The following is a 5,993-nucleotide window of genomic DNA, read 5'->3' as shown; positions in this document are numbered from 1 at the left end:
GAACTCATGCCTGCCTCGAGATGAAGTCAAAGTTGCTGTTTAACCAAAGCAACACCTAGCGGAGAATACATAATACTACAGACTGCACAGTAGATGCTAATTTATAGTAGTAGGTAGAAATGAACTTGGATGATGAATAAGCAATGGCTAGCTTTATTGTTAACACAGCTTCATATTTTTTAGTTCAATTTTTATTTCTTTTATATTTTTGACGAACAGCAAAATGTAGTTAGATAGATAGATAGATAGATAGATAGATAGATAGATAGATAGATAGATAGATAGATAGATAGATAGATAGATAGATATGGCATTTTAATTATGTTTATTACACCATCTCAGCAGTTAATTGATTTTTGTTAAATCAAAAGTACTTTTATGAAATACAGTGAATGAGCAAGGAAAGACTTATTACCATATCCTTCATCATAAGAGAGAACCAGAAGTGAAGTAAGACAGGCACTTTCACTAAGAGATCATTGAATGAAATAGTATATCATTATACAGGCAAGGATAAGGAAAAAAAATACACAAGAAAAGATGCTGTTCAAAAATTAAATAAGTCACAATTTTAAACAGTCTTAACTCAGAATGAACAATTATATTATTATTATTATTAATTACCATTATTATTAAATATACTGTGAGCCAGTCTTTCATAACTTGTTGCATCACACAGCATAAGACACCATAATGATGGATACATAAATTGGTATCAATGATATCACCAACAAGATGTTCAAAAAATTAACAAAACCAAAATGTAGCTATGAAAATCCATCCATCCATCCATTTTCCAACCCGCTGAATCCGAACACAGGGTCACGGGGGTCTGCTGGAGCCAATCCCAGCCAACACAGGGCACAAGGCAGGAATCAATCCCGGGCAGGGTGCCAACCCACCGCAGACTATGAAAATCATTTAAACCTATTCTGTTTTACTATTTAATTATCTTTACTTCTGTACACTAATTGTAACACACAATATAATTGAAAGCAGCAGTTCATACAACATCTGTTGTGATAGTTTTTACATTATTGCTGTTTTCTGGATAACTACCTTGTGATGGTGCATTTTGTGAAAGATTGCATTTAAAATAAAATTTGATTGACCAATAGATCCTAAAACTCATGTGGCTTAGTTTGACTGGTGTCTCTAAATTTTTATAGCATGAGCAATTGTTTGTGTATGCATGGGTATGCATTATAATGAAATAAAATGCTGTAGTTGTTGCATTGTGTTTGATTCTTCCTGTGTTGATCTGGCTTTCCACAATCTTACTGAATTAGAGATAGAGATAGATAGATAGATACTTTATTAATCCCAATGGGAAATTCACATAATTAGTGTTTGTTCTTGACTTTCACCAAATACTGCCAGGACAGACTCTGGTCCCTCATGGTCCTATATTGAAATGAACTTTTTGGTAAATGAATGAATAATAAGTTACACTTTTTCAGGTAGCCATCTTTATCTTTATCTGTTTTCTTTGCTCTTTTTTTTCTTTTTACATTTGAAAGTTACTGTGGCAACAGATGTGCATTGGGATGCAGATAGGAAAACACTCCACACTCCAGGGATGTCATACCTAGTCTCAAAGAAAGCATGTCTAGAAATTGATTTCAGGAAGTACAGAAGCTCATGTACTTAAATTCTTTTGCCAAAGTCCATGGGAACATCATGTCTCATTCCCTTATGCTGGACATGTTCTATTATATATCTGTCTATCATTTCAGACAATAGTGGGTACTACCTCACTTTCAGTTCTGCTAATACATAATATTATGAGACAATGGAAGGAATCAGACAGAAATGGACTTTGAGGAAATTCTACCCTAAATTTAACTTAGCAATACATTCACTTTTCTGAATACATAAATAAAGCCAATATTTAAATTAATTTGTAATTTGTTTGACTTCATTTGCATGTTAATATAATAGCTTGGGTATATTAAAGAGGAGAACACTTACTGAAAATTGTACTCGAGGGCAGAACAGAAGGAAAAAAGGTGACAACCATGAATAATGTTGCTAAGTGACTGAAAAGGAAGGGACTCAGAGGGGACATGGAGAGAAAGAGTGAAAGTGGGTGTCTTGAGCCTGCTTTTGAAAACTGATTGCTGATTTATGATGCAATAGGCTATTGGTAACTAACACTGAAAGTACCATAAAATATATATGTGGATTGTGCATGGCTTGAGTTTAATGTTTCAGTTTAAACAAAAAAAAATGAATGAGTTGTGAATTTTATTTTTACAGCATCCCAGCATCTAAGTGAAGGCATATTTCCTGCATGTATTCCTTATTTTTTGTCTTTCATATCCAAGCCCTTTTTATCTTTATTAGGATATTAATTTACAAGTGTTTCCATAACTTGGAACTGTTTTTCGTCATCTCTGCTAGATGTTCATTTTCTTTAATTTAGGTTCCCTGGCTTGTAATAATAATAATAATAATAATAATAATAATAACAGAAGAAATAGACAAATCAGAGGTAAGGAAAGAGAGAACAGCAGATGAAAATTTAACAGTGGAAGACCATAAAAAATTATATCAGAAAAGTTAATTCCAAATATTGTTTTTAGTGAAGTTTTACAGTAAAAGTGAACTTAATGCATATGTAACAATTCCCATGAAAAAACATTCTCTTTAAATTGTATTTCCGGAAAAACAAACCTGGGGGTTGGTGAGCAAAGTGAGCAGGGGGCGAAGCCACCTAGTAATAATAATAATAATAATAATAATAATAACAATAATAATAATAATAATAATAATAGCCAATTAGAGACAGGTGATGATTAGGGGGCAAAATGACTAGGCCATGGAAGACAATTTGTCTGGACAACACCCTGCTCTTTACAAAGGATGCCCAGGGATCTTTAATGACCATAGAGAGTCAGGACCATGGTGTTATGTTTCATACGAAGGACGGCGCCATTTTTACAGCACAGTGTCCCCATCACTGCAGTGGGCCATTGGAATCTACATTCAGACCACAGGATAAGTGCCCCTGGTGGCCTTGCCAACACCTCTTCCAGTAACAACCCAAGCTTTTTCCTAGATGGTCATCCAAGTATTGGGCGGGCCCAAACATGCTTAGCTTCAGGTTGATGACCAAGAGACCAAGCAAAATATGTATAAGGGTCTTGTTCTTTCTAATTCAAAGTGTTACAATTGTTTTTCTAGTGTATTAAAAATAAAGACAAAACAAGTATTCATTAGAACATTAGAACAATTTTGTCAAGAAAAGGTCATTCAGCCTAATATGCCTGCCAAACATGTAATGTCTCCAAAATAATACTGGGTTGAGTTTTGATGGTCCTCAAAGTGCTACTAGCACTCTACCACTAAACCTTCTAATATAAGTGAGAAATCCTCCCTTAATAGTCTCCATTGTTTTGCTGAAGAATTTAATTAAAGTAAAAGCCAGGAACCACTTTCTTAACTCCCTTCACAATTTTAAATAAATTGCTGCTATTTATTTTTTGTTAAATGGAGATCAAAACTTCCAGCAGTACTACCAATGAGGCTTCACAAGTACAGTTATTATATAATTTAAGCATAATGTTTCTTAAGTTGCACACCACACATTGAACTATATAAAGTAACATCCTAATAACCTTCTTAATTGGCTTTGTACACTGTGTAAATGTAAATAGTGATGAATCCACTAAGACTCTTACGCTCAGAACATGTACACGCACACATCATGGCTGCCATGCATTCCCAGTGTTTATTTGTCCTCTGTGCACGTCCTCAGCGCATGCTGGAGTTGCATTACTAGCAAAAAGTCGGGGGGCGCAGTATGATAAAGTTGGAATGTGACGTCAGACTCTCTGTTTGCTATCTAAAAAAAAAAGAAAGCCGCTTTGTAGATCCTATAGGATAGATGAGCTCGCTTTGATGTTTGATGAATGGTTTGATGAATGAAGCAAAATGGCAACATACAAATGCATTCGTGGTGCTTTTATATTCAAGCTTCACATATTCCCCAACGTAATCATACGATACATTTTAAAAGTCTCACATACCATCTTCTGTGCCGTCTTTTTTTTTCGCACCTTCACAACAGCTTCAGAATGTATGGCATCATATTTGAGCCACTGAGAAAAAAATGAACACATTGAAAAGGTTTATTTTGTGATTAAAGTGGAAATTTCGGCTTTAATCTCAAAATGTCCACTTTAACCTTGTAGTTTATTTTATCATTAAAGTAGACTGTCGTAAACATCATCTTAAAACCGACCCAGTTCTTAATCACTATGTGCTTCTGGGGCTTCCTCCTGAACTGATAGCAGCAGCAAGTAGGAATAGATCGCAACATAGAACACATTAAATTTATGATATTCCAGGTCTCTGCACACTTAAAATCCTTAGATTTATACATGATATATGTTCATGATGAAATGTATACATGTGTGTTACATTTTACAGATAAATCATTAACTTTATTTAAATAATGAATATTGTTCATAAGGGCGGCACGGTGGCGCAGTGGGTAACGCTGCTGCCTCGCAGTTGGGAGACCTGGGGACCTGGGTTTGCGTGGAGTTTGCATGTTCTCCCCGTGTCTGCGTGGGTTTCCTCCGGGTGCTTCGGTTTCCTCCCACAGTCCAAAGACATGCAGGTTAGGTGGATTGGCGATTCTAAATTGGTCCTAGTGTGTGCTTGGTGTGTGGGTGTGTTTGTGTGTGTCCTGCGGTGGGTTGGAACCCTGCCCGGGATTGGTTCCTTCCTTGTGCCCTGTGTTGGCTGGGATTGGCTCCAGCAGACCCCCGTGACCCTGTGTTCGGATTCAGCGGGTTGGAAAATGGATGGATGGATGGATGGATATTGTTCATAATTACACATGTGGGGGTGGCACGATGGTGGAGTGGTAGCACTGCTGCCTCACAGGGAGTCACATCCCTGGTGTTCCCTGCCTGGTGTTTGCATGTTTTCCTGGTGGATTTCTACAGTGTGCTCCGGTTTCCTTCCAAAGACATGAAGATTTGGGGATTTGGTGACGCTAAAATGATGCTAGTGTATGTGTATGCTTGTGTTCACCTTGCGATGAGATGATGCCCTGTCCAGGGATTTTATTTCTGTGTGTCCTTGGGCAATTCTCAACACAAGCGTCCACTGGAACACGTGTCGTGTGAAATATAAACCTGGCCAGGTTTATACAGGGTGTCCCACTCGGGAGTACAACTTTAAAAATGCGAATTACTCTGCAACGCGTGCATGTATCATCATGCAACAAGGTTCAAAATATTCCTTATTTAATGAAGAATTGATTCTGTGTCATAAAGAGGCGGGCACTATAGCGGGCGCCACTATGGGGCAACAGGACGGGGCAACGTGCCATACCTCTCATGCCAGTATGGAAGAGATCCGATCGTTTTTTGGAGACAGGGTGATCTCGAAAGGTTTGTGGCCACCTTGATCGCCCGATTTAACTCCCCCAGATTTTTTTCTATGGGGATATTTAAAGAGAAAGGTTTATGCAAGCAAACCCAGGACCATTGAACAACTGAAAGCAAACATCGAGCGTGAAATTGTTTCCATCGACAGTGCCATGTTGCAGAGGACATTCTCAAATATGGAGCGTCGCGTTTCCTTGTGCGTGGATGTTGGGGGAGGACATTTTCAGCACCTTTGTAATGTGGACTTGTTTTCCACTAAATACAGGTATGTTCAGTTCTTACAGCTCGCCTTTACATTCACGCATTCGCGAGTAATTCGCATTTTTAAAGTTGTACTCCCGAGTGGGACACCCTATACTTCACCCAACGCAACGGGTATGTCTGTGGATGCTACTGCTACACAATTGTTGTACTGTTTATACTTGTGCTCGTACTTTACCTAAATCTGTAAGATTCCACCAGGTGGCAGTGCGAGATATCATGACGGCTAGAACATGTTCGATTTCGCTGTGTTGTGAATTGCCTGAAACACCCATTAAATCCCGAGGGCACCTTGCCACAATATCTCTGAACAGGATGTTTAACGAT

Source organism: Erpetoichthys calabaricus, chromosome 5 (genome assembly GCF_900747795.2).
Source record: "Erpetoichthys calabaricus chromosome 5, fErpCal1.3, whole genome shotgun sequence".
NCBI lineage: Eukaryota > Metazoa > Chordata > Cladistia > Polypteriformes > Polypteridae > Erpetoichthys > Erpetoichthys calabaricus.
Note: the sequence above shows the minus strand (reverse complement) of the source record.